Source organism: Triticum urartu, chromosome 4A, assembly GCF_056163025.1.
Source record: "Triticum urartu cultivar PI428250 chromosome 4A, HENAU_Tu73, whole genome shotgun sequence".
Classification (NCBI taxonomy): Eukaryota; Viridiplantae; Streptophyta; class Magnoliopsida; order Poales; family Poaceae; genus Triticum; species Triticum urartu.
In genome coordinates this window covers 607941047-607953303 of record NC_141876.1, presented here as the reverse complement: position 1 = coordinate 607953303, position 12257 = coordinate 607941047, and the positions used below count along the sequence as shown (strand labels likewise).

General features: G+C 43.2%; 1 pseudogene; it reads left to right on the top strand.

The window, feature by feature from the left end:
* The first annotated feature begins 7245 nt into the window (after positions 1–7245).
* On the top strand, positions 7246–9547 carry LOC125527748 (disease resistance protein RGA5-like; annotated as a pseudogene).
* Positions 9548–12257: the final 2710 nt, after the last annotated feature.

Genomic DNA, 12257 nt, shown 5'->3' with positions numbered 1-12257 from the left:
GCCCGCAAAAGCTGTTTTGCGCGAACTGCAAACGCGTTTTGCGGGCCGGCGTTTCGCGGGGTCTGCTAGAGTTGCTCTTAGCACCTGTACAAGGTGGAGCATTGGAAGGGGCCTAAATAAAGGGCGCTACTCTCCACCGGCGCACCGGCGTAACGATTCTGCCGGTCGACATAGGACCATACGATTCCTAGGCGATGCAATAACTGCTAGCCATCGGATGTGCCTCTTCGCTTTGTCCTTCTTTTCTATCGTCTTCCTGAAAAAACTACAGGGCCGCACATCGGAGCGAGAGGAGGTTGCAGCGAGCGCCGTCGACCCCCGCCGTAATCCCCCGCGAGGCGGCCCAGTCCGAAGCACTGCCGCACACCCAGGGCTCGCCACCGCTCGCCACCGTCCTCGCGCTTGACAAAAATCGATCCGTGGAGCTTTTAGCACAAATCCTCGCCGGTTCCAGCATGAAAAATCCTCATCCCCAGCCTCGCAGCTGCCGCAACATCATCATCCTTATCCCCGGGCAGTCGTTCGTCGTATCAGCAGTGCTCGGAGTTGCCGCGGTTCGCAGCTCGCCATGAATGGACATAGGAAAGAAATTGCCTGTCGTAGCAAAAATCTATGACGCTTGCAGCAAAATCATCGTCGCCACCGTGAATGATCGCAGCTCTGCCGTGAATGGATGTAGTAAAATAATTCATCGGACATAGCAAAAATCCTTGATAGTTGCAACAAAAAATCGTCGCCGCCGTTGCGGGGTCGCAACTTAGCTACATATGCGTCATGCATAGTTCTTCATATTTTAGAATGCACTATTATTATTTTCACGCAAAGAAAAACAGCTCAACTAAGGCCGGCTTGCGCAATTCCTAGCATCCTTACCACCCACACCAAAAAAATATCGTGTACGCTGCTAAATGATTCTTTCAGCATGACATATTTACCATCATGAAAATATTTATAGCCAATTCCTTCATTCACTTGATTGCTATATTGTACGCAAACTGCTCAAATTGTTATCTCCCGGATTTAAAGAACAATAGGCTAAAGTATGGGCATATTGCACACCTTGTTATCTTAGTTTTTTGCATGAACTAGTTACTACATGCAAACTAATAAGCAATATGGGTTCAAACCATCCAACTATAGCTTGTTCACCATGGTGTGATTCTTATATATGAGTATGTGTATTTTCTAGCATAGGCATATTGGTGAACTCATTGGTACATGCAATACAACTGTAAGGATATAATTACTATGTTGCTTTTATTTCAGATATATAACTTGCAGGGTGACCCGCGCATTTGCGCAGCTAGATTTTCCATTTGTTGCTAAAATTGAGTATTAGCGTATTTTTCTTATTAGCAATGCCCATATTGTTTCTCAATTTGGTTCATTGAACTTAAGAAAATATACATGAAAAAGTAACATCACATTAGATAAAATTTCAAATAGTAATTTATCCCAATCTTGGTTCCTCATAATGTCCTTGGGGGATTTTCCTTCCATTTCTCATCATTATATCGCTACTGCAGTTAGGTTTAGTTAGGGAAATGCCATGCATCAAGTTCCATCCGCACTTGCAATCCTTACTCCAATTTCCTTTGTCACATGCCTATCAATGCCCGTATTGTTTGCATCAGGTTGCTAACACATTATCTCTCTGCTAACTCTTGCATACCTTGTTTTATAATGTATCCATGTTAGTTGTGTCATAACTTACCTTTGTCTAATCATGTCAACTTTTTTGCTCCAAAATATGTTATTTAGCACAACTAAATTGATTCATTACCTTGACATAAACTTTTGTTCCAAACATTTACAAATATAGAAGAAACAAATTCCGTTATCCATGTCTGCTTGTCTATCGCATACTCATCCACCTGTTAATTATTCTTATCTCTTATCATGTATATGACTATTTGCGTGGGCATGCACCATATTATTCTATCCAATCATGATTTTTGAATAATTCGAATATTATATTACATAATTGACATGATATCTTGCTTATAAGTTCTCTCTTGGCCACTTTCATCATAATTTCTTTTTTCAGATCATCTCCATGTTCTTTTGCCCACCTATGGCAATATGATTCTCAATGACAAAGTAGGCCTGGATCACGTCGACCATAGCTTATTCTTTATGACAGGGACCATGTTGTCCATAGTCCATCCTTTACAAATGTAAGGCGCCCATTTGCACCCATTTTCTAATTGTAATCTTTCTTTATAATATTTATGTACAATATTTAATTAATAGTTAAAAGAAATGTAATAACATGAAAAGTGAAAAGAGTAAGATCTAATACGAATCAATGTTATTACTTTAATTTATAAATGGTAATCACATATGATTATTTGGATTGCCCGTCGAAGCCAGAATTTGGCCAATTATTGTCCCACATTTTCTAGCAGATGAAGTATACTATATGATTTCTCGTGGCCATGAAACAATTATGTTTCCATCACAAAATATATCGCCTAGTAATAATGGAATTGATTGCCAATTCTAATTATCCAGTGTCAAGATGCATTGTACTTCCTCTTCTTGCAACCGTGGAGTCCACACGACAAAAATTCAAGAACACCAAGATGGACTTTACACTACTCAGTTTTTTTGTATTCTCTTTTCACATTGAACCCATGTATGTAGACATATATCCTTTATCCTGCATTTTAGTTTTAGGTAAACGATCATATTTATAATCAGAATTCTGCTCTTGATATAAAAATTATTATAGTCATAAACTTTGTGAGTATGTATGCAAAAGCAACTGTATTTAAATCATTCATTTACTTTTTATTTAAGCAACAAAAAATCATTCATACAAAAATAAGAATAAAATAATTGTACAAAAATAAACTTTGATTAATTTCTTGATTATTAACATCAGATTTGAAGCCATCACATGTAATGCAATGTCCACAGCTCCTAAAGGGAACACGACTGCTCCTAAAGGGACATCATGGATTCACCCTTTTTTTGTGGGAATAACTTTTGATTTAGTCATGGCAGTACAATGCATATATTATTATGTTCTTTTAAAATTGACCAATAAAATTTGATGGCGATAGGTAGGATAAATAGAATGTTAAGATATATGTAGGCTAGTATGATTTTTCTTGCCTTAGTTAATGTTTTAGGGGCATTTGTTAATTTCTGATTATTAGGGTATGGCAGTTGACCATGCCTTGTAGATGCTAGTGAAATCCAACTGGGCCTGAGATCAAAAAAATTGACAGTTAACACAAGATGAAGGAGATCTTTTTTTGAAAAGGTTCCATACGAAAGAAGGATATACATAAATATGGAGTACATTCTTCTCAAAAAAATAATATACGGAGTACATATTTGTGTGGAATGTTATATGGAATGATGTGTGTACTGCCCTTGTGATTTGGAAAGTCACAAGAGGATATGCAGGGAGCTAGGCTCGCAGGTGTAGGAGGAGTTGCTCGATCATCTATGACTTACTTTGGTGCCTGGTGCAAGCCGATCCAGGGCGTCACTGACTCGCTGGTTGCAGAGGCTCTTGCCCTCCGCGAAGGTGTAGTCTTCGCAAAGCTTCGTGGCTTTGAGCGAGTACAAATGGAGACTGACAGTCAAGATGTGGTCGATCTCTGAAACTCGCGCCGTTCTTCGCGCTCTTTGATAGCGCCAGGTCTTCTAGATATTGAAGGGTTAGCAGATAGTTTTTCCTCTTTTAGTATTCATCATGTAAAGAGGCATTCTAATGTATCTGCCCACTTGTGTGCGAAAAATGCTTGCACACTAGAGGTGACAGATTGTTGGATGTACTCTCCCCCTGGGTTTCTGGTGACTAGCCTGATGGCGGACACTGCTGGAGCTCTTTTGATTGAATAAAACCCTCCAGTTCAATGCAAAAAAAAGAGGATATGCAGCAGGTGATGTACGTCTTCAGCTTGTTATTTACTCCTTGATTCGCCACCCCTATCCAATAAATTTTAGCAATATACAGTTCGTTAATGAGTAATGGATGGCAGTCCCAACAGCATGGGTCGCTAATTCGAAATTACTCACAAATAGATATTTTTTTGCGAATCCACTAATACATTGACGGACTAACCAACATTTTCTTATATTATTTACTATATCTAAATAGGAGCTCCCCACTACATGATTTCTCTTGACATACAGCCTACCCATATCATCAATCAACATGCAACATCCACCTCAGCAAATCTGCCACGTCAACATTTCTTTTCAACCAAACAAATCGCATGATTTTAATCTCTGTAGAACCGAAGAGGCAGTCCACACACAAAAAAGAAACCGAGGAGGCAGTAGTAGTCTCTTAATAAAAGCCAGCCAGCACTGCGGCCCTTTAATCTCCCCAATTAATCCCCCGTTGATTCCCTTAATAATACGTAGTAACAAAGAAAAAAACTCCTGGCTGATTGATTTCTTTCGCCCTCTCCCTCTTCTACGACATATCTTCTTCATCTCCTCACTATTCCCGTGGTCTTCACCGTAAGTATGAGCGCACCTGCTCGAGAGTATTAGTCAGGCATCAGATTCTTCCCTCAGATATCTGCTACTAGAAGCGATAGGTAATCCGATTTTGCCTGCGGAAATCTACGTGTTGGAGGCGACGACCCGCTGTCGATAGGCTATCTCCGGCATCGCCATGATCCATGTCTCCCTTGCCTGCTGCATCATGCTCATATATTTCCTTCGATGGGGGCCGAAGACCTCGCCCATGGAGCTGGTACCTAATCCCTAATATCATATCTCAAATTTACCTCGCCGTGCCATTACTTTTGCCTCATGTATCTTTGTTCCGCTCATACAAGTGAAACTATTGGGAAAAGTCTGGAGTTCCTGTCGTCTATTGCTACCTCCCTCATGGAATCTACTTCATATCAGGTTGTTCCCTATTCCTTTGTGCTCCATTAATTAATAATCCTCCTCCTGTGCTATGTTGCTACTCCACTATGATGTTATTTGTTATAAAATTGTGTTATCAAATTTCGTGCATCCCAACAACGAAGCATGTATCATTATGATATATGGAGGGATGGAGTTCCGTAATTCGTGTTGACACACACAACATGAAAATTCATTAGATTGTTGAGCAGTACAGATTGATTATAGAGCTCTATTGGACACAATCTAAAAGTTCCCTTTGAATTGTCTAAGAATGTTGTCTCGGCTTCATGCCTCTGCTTTACCAGGAGATATTGCAACTTCTACCCATCAGTGATCTTGATGGAGTAAATATTTTTGTTTGAAACAAGCCGATGGAGTAAATATGAACAGTGTATTCTCAGAGTGTTTCGAGTGGTTTGTTCGAATGTTTATGAGCTTTATTCTTCATTTCAATTTCTGTCAAGAATCAAGAATGCCAAGGAAAACCTAGGTAAGTGGTAACAAATAGTTGTGTTCCAGTTTCTACAGGCCCAAAGTTCTGAGTACATAGTCATGGAAATCATAGATTACTAGCTAGCTGCATGTATCATCTGGTTAATGTAAATACATACGTCGTTACATTATTGGTTGATTAAAATTTACAATTGTTGCTTTCTTCAGAATAGAGAAAATGAAGTAATTTGAGTAGAGAAGATTCTAAATAAGTTAGAATCATTCAGTATTTTGTTTCTTTTTTATATCTGTTTGCGTACATTGTTGTACTTTGTAATTTTTAAGATCTATATGGTTGTATGTTATTCATGAAGCTTTGGATGTTTAGAACATAGATTGCAGGAAGACATGCCTACTTGGTTTCAGGTGCTCATTACACATACTATCATACGACCATATAGTTAATTCTTATGTCGATATTTTATTTTCCCAGTGGTTAATACTTGGTACAAGAATTTCACATTTGTGTACATGTGAACAAATGCCTCTTTTGAAGTCACTATAAGCTAACCAATTGTACCATGATTTTTATCAATGTCCTTACAAGTCTACCTCCTGATGATAGGAATGTTTGCATGTACTGTTAAATCTCTCTATGTTTCTACAAGAATTCTATTCTGTAAGTCTGCTCAAAGATCATAGAAAGTTCCGCAGCAACGCGCGGGGTATCATCTAGTTTCTTGAATGGCATGGTCATCTTGGTCTTGGTGTACTCCAGTCTCAATATATCTTCCACTTGCTGGAGTCCATTGCCCGATCCTGCCGATGTGAGTGACGTTCCCTGAAGACCTGTAGGTCTCGCGAGGTGACGTGCATGGTGCTCTGTGCCATGGATGCGTAGAGGAGAGATGGAATTGTACTCTGGATTATTGTACTAATTAATTGCTACATGAACAGTACTTGACCTCATGGTCTGTCCTATTTCAATCCGACCATAACTCATTTACGTGATTGTTTCGGTAACTTCTATGTGAACTTTTCAACTCCCACGTAACATCTGATGATTTCTTACTTTCCTATCTTATCGCAGCCGTTCCTTTTCTACCGTTTCACGTAACATATAGATTGAACACAGCCGTTCCTTTTCCATTGCTTATGTGTATATTAATCCTATCCGTTCCTTTTCTCCTGTTTTAAGTTGTATATAATAGATCAATTGAATATTTCTGAAATATATTTACAAATGATAAAGCAAAAGGCGCCAAACAGAGAATTTAAGTGAGATACTCGGGTAAATAGAGATGAATGTACAATATACGTATGGAAACATATGGAAACATATATAGACACACACACACTTAATTAATTATCTGAGTACGTAAACCGCATGCACTGCTGGAGATTCATGTCCTGTTCATTATTCCTACTATCCATTTCATATAGAATCAAATAAGAATTTTAAAAGGTTTTCCATGTCATAAGGAAAACATGTAAAAATATGTTTTGTTTGATTGTGATTCGGTAACTTGAATTGAGTTCTACTCATAGTTAAAATTTCAATGGAGCTGGCATGCTACATGTTTACAGTAAACTGCATATGGAAACATAAGCAATAATCATGATACACTTTATTAAATACTCCAGCTAAGTATATGAAGCAGTATCGGAGTTTTGAGTGTTCAAGCTGAATTTCTTATCATAATTTGTTGACATCATCGACCAATTTTGTAGGTATATCGTCAGTGGCGGAGCTTTATTAGTACAGGTATGAGGGGGGCGTAGCCCCCCCCCCCCCCCCCCCCCCCCCCCCCCCAAGGCAAAACAGTGAAGAAAATATACTACGTAGGGCTTAGATAAGGAAAAGGTCAAGTATTTGCCCTCTTACTTGTGTTCATGTTTTGGCTTTGATGGTCCTCACAAGTATGGAACACTATTAAGTGTGCTTTTCCAGAGAATGATTGTTGTAGCAGAATTATAACCACTGCACGCATTGTTGATGCAGCCAAGTCATGTTGTCTGAGTACTGATGACCGCATGTATGCAATGGAACCACTAAGTGATGTTAACTCTAGAGGCTTGTTCTTCAAAAGGATATTTGGCTCTGATGGTTGTTGTCCTGATATGCTCAAGGAAGTTTCAAATGAAATCCTAAAAAAGTGTGCAGGCCTACCATTGGCAATTGTCACTATATCTAGTTTGTTGGCAAACAGATCAGCTACCAAGGAGGAGTGGGAGAAGGTTAAAAGGTCATGTGGTTCTGCACTGGAAAATAACCAAAGTCTAGAGGGAATGAATAGCATACTATCCCTTAGCTATAATGTTCTTCCACCTAATCTCAAGACCTGTCTGTTGTATTTAAGTGTATTTCCTGAGGATTGTGAGATTGACAAAGAGAGGTTAGTGAGGAGATGGATAGCAGAAGGTTTTATCCAGGAAGAGCGTGGACAGAGCCGACAAGAGGTCGCCGAGAACTACTTTTACGATCTTATCAACAAAAGCATGGTACAACCAGTGGACACTGGGTATGATGGTAAGGTTCGTGCCTGCCGAGTTCACGATATGATGCTTGAAATTATTATTTCAAAAGCAGTTGAAGATAATTTTGTCACTGTGGTAGGCAGAGGCCAAACAAGTTTGACTCGTCATGGTTTTATTCGGCGACTATCAGTTCAGCACATTGACCAGGAGATGGCATCCGCATTAGCAAATGAAGATCTAAGTCAAGCTCAATCTTTAATAGTAACATCATCAGGTTATATGGAACAATTTCCTAGTCTTCTTAAATTTGAAGCTTTACGTGTATTGGACTTTGAAGGTTGTGAGGGTTTGGAAGAGTATGACATGAACAATATGGACAAATTATACCAGCTTAAGTTTCTCAGCCTAAGGGGCACCATCATTTCAAAGCTACCACCAAGTGTTGTGATGCTACACGATCTAGAGGCCATAGATCTTAGGGACACACAAATAGTAGAGTTGCCGGCTGGAATTATCTGTCTCAGTAATCTACAGTATCTACCCACAGGAAAACAACTCCTTCCTGGCAATTTTTTTAAGCAGCTTCAAATTCTAAGAGAGATTCCACACTGCTCCATCGGTGATGGATGCTCCACCTTCTTTTGGCTAGTTCGTTGGCTATAGCCAGAGCCATTGGCTATTGTTTTCCCCGCTGTTTTCTCCCACCACACCAATCAAAATGACATGGTAGCCACAATATTACAGGATGGGACTGAACTTGCTCTTCGTAATCACCTAACCTCTACTGTGGTCGCAGAACTTGCCTCCCTAAACTCTTTGTTGCAGGCGTTGCTACCTCCCAGGCGACTGCTTAACGGATGCTTTCTCCTCACGCGACTCTGATGGTGTAGCTTATTTGGGATTCAAAGGTGCCAAAAAACGTCATGATTTTGGCTGGCTCCTTTACCTCGACCGGCTGAACACCAGGCAGAACCTGCACATGAAAAACATTCTGGACTATGACTCTTACCCGCGGTGCAGCCATGCAGTGGAAGACCGCGACCACTTGTTCTTCTCATACCGGGCGACATGCAGGATCTGGAGAGTCGTGGCTATACGACCGCAGTTCATGCTCATCGACACACTTTTCTCTTACTACGCCGTCGGACCCCCTGCCTGCCTCGATTAGGCCCCTCATGCTCCTGCTTATTCTCTAGAAAGTTTGGGATGCAAGAAACAAAAAGGTTTTCCAGGGATTAGATATTAATGCTCATAGTTCGGTTAAAGCATTCTAGATGATCTAATTATTTGGTCTCACCGCCTCAAGACGGAAACTCTCAAAGAACACGGCGGTCTGTGACGTGACTCCCTTTCCTCGCACAATGCATGAACCTCTGTAACTCTCTGGCTCTTTTCAAATATATTCAGGTGGGGAGCCCCCCCCCCCCCCCCCCCCCCCGCCCGTGACAATTAAAAAAACAGTATGTACCCACTCGAAAATTCTGCATGGTACCTGATGGGATCAACAATATGAGAAGCATAAGGGTGCCCCCAATATTTGATATTACGAGGAGTTCATTGGATGCTTTGGAGGATATCGGGAGGCTTACCGGATTGAATGAAGTCAAATTATCGCTGGAGAAGAAACATTGTCGGGAGTTATCAGGAAATGATACTCTCCTTGCTATGCAAGCTTGGGAGCTGCAAACTCCAATCTTTTGTATATGCCATTCATCTATATAGGATGATTATGCTGATCCCATCAACCTCCTAGATCCTCCTCCCCCACCATATTTCCTTCTGGCATTTGATATGGATGACATTATCTATTTTGCGAACATTCCAAAGTGGATTTCTTCAGCGCTCACAAGTCTTGCTCGTCTGAAAATAAATTTAGCTGCATTAAGGGAGGAGGATCTGGACACTCTTGGTGAGCTCTCACCATTAATTGTTCTACAGTCGTGATTTCTTACAGGACCCAAAAAGGTTTATGTTATTGGATTCCGATGCTTGAGGAAGTTTGACCTCACTTCTACGGATGGGGAATATATGTAACCTTCACAGAAGGGGCTATGCCAAAGCTTGAGAATCTTGAGTTGTCATATAATGTGTTAGCGGCGAGAGCCTATGGATTCCATTTAGGCATTGAGCATCTACCATGCCTGAAAGCAATAGAATGACATGAAACATGATACCACACTATTGGAATACATGCCTGCAGCAACTGTGATCAGTGGCAAAGTTGGTGCCCATCCCAACCGTCCTAACCCCCCCCCCCCCCCCCCCCCACCCACCCACCTTGGGATCTAAATGAAGAGGGCAATGGAGAGGCTGGTAATAACGAGGGAACGAACTTGGAGCAGGGGAATTAAAATGGTCATCCTTCTGGATGAGATGGTCCTCAACCGCAAGCGGCACTAAAAACATAGTCCTGTAGGCTTCTTCTTCAAATTAAGTTCATCTCTTATATTCCAAACCCACTAATCAATGATATGTGTCGATCCAGGATGATGTGGAATTATTGCCAATTCTTGTTAATCTACTGTTCACTTGACTTGCCTGATGTGAAGATGGGAAACAGAGGCTGAAAAAGGTTGAACGGTCTCAATTGCCACTTGCCACATATTTTTTTTTGAAACGGAGGATGAGCTTGGCCTCAGCATCTGGATGATGCATGCAACCATTTTAATAATTATTCACAAACGTCTTACAAAGTAATACATTAGGTAGTTTGAAGCCACTATCTTGGCAATATTTGTCGTTACTCCTATCCACTTGATGAAGGGGTGCCGATGGTAGAGCCTAATACCAAACATACATCACACAAAAGCAAAACATCTAAACACAGAGGCCCCTACCATACCGCGTTGTTGGGGCACACACCGGTCCAGCGCACTCAAAGAGGCTGCCACCCCCGTCTTCCACCGATCCATCTCCAGAGCAGACACTGACCTTACTAGGCCTGTGTCGACGTCACAACGGCACCGGACAACACCACCATCCTACACATATCCATCCTCACGAGCCCGTTGCTGAAACTCCACAGCGCCATGCCACCGAGATCTGCCGTTGGACTTGCGGTAGATGTAACACTACTCCTCCTCTAGTCCCCTCCAACCATCACTTTCTCAAAAATGATGCTCCCAGGAGGGAGAACGACACCGAAGGCACCGTCATCATCTGATCCGGGAGACCCAAATCTAGGGTTTCCCCCAGAGCATCGCGAGCATGATGACGCAAACTGCAACGACGATGCCGCAAAAACGAAACGACATCGAAGACATCACCATCATCTGCCATGACCGTAGTCGGCACAATTTTCATCGGCAGTTGCGCCACTAGGCCGTGCATTGCCAGCGTCGCTGGTCCCTTCAAGCGGAGAAAACTCTAGAAATGATGCCCTCAAGAGGGCCTACGTTGCCAAACCGCCATCGCTCGATACCAATGAGATCCAGGGTTTCCTCGGAGTTTCCCTCGGTGTCAAGGACCCAGACAAGGGTTGAATCCCGGCGTGATCAGAAAAACCCGTCAAGATCCGCCCAGTTGCCGACGTGCCACACCCGCCACCGCGTCGTCCACAACCCAGTGCCAGCCACCGGACATCACGGACACGTCCAGTCACCAGCCATGACCAGATCTGGCCGAGGCCAGCGACCCCATCCTGGTCATGGCCGCAAGCATCGAATCCCGCCGATCTGGCCGGAGAGCGCCCCCACGAGACGAACATTGACCTCCACCTCCGACCATTGCTCGCCGAGTCCCGCCGCCGTATGCCCAGATGTGCATCGGACAGGGACGCTGTCGGCTGGCACCAGGTTCTATCACCCACAAAGCAAGGGGAGGCCGCGAGAGATGGGCCGCGCCGCCGCCGTCAGCCACACGGGCTTCGCCCGGCGGCATCTTCCGGCGGCGGCGGGTGGGGAGAGAGGATTGGCCGCGACGGTTGTGGGTAGGGAAGCCGCCCTCGCGTCGCCCTAGGCAGGGTTGACCGAGGGATGCGGGCAACATTGACGAACCTTTGCCACTTGCTACACATATACATTGTGGAATTGGATCGATCGTTTCCGTTAATTACCTTGGGACCAACGCGAGGAACGCATCCTCGGGATCCACTGGCGTGCTCGCACGTGCCTAGCGTGCAGTTAGCACCTTTGCAGCCTCCGCCCTCTTCGTCGTCGGCTACCGCTCGTGATAGGCGGCCCGTGCTGCAGATTCGGGCACCTCTTTTGCGCAGACGCCGGCGTAGGCACGAGAACCCAGCAATACCCTGGTGCTCCTTCTGCAGTAAATTGAACCTGCGGTGGTCGGTGGCGTACCTGGACAGGCGCATGCGAAACCAGACCTACCACTGCCGCCTTGGTTCAGTTGCGACCTCCTCCACATGGTCGGGCTCGGCATCGCACAGTGGGTTAGACCAGACGTCGAAGCCGCCAGATCCACCACTGGAGCCAGTGTTTCTGTTGTTGCTTGTCATTGATCAGAAG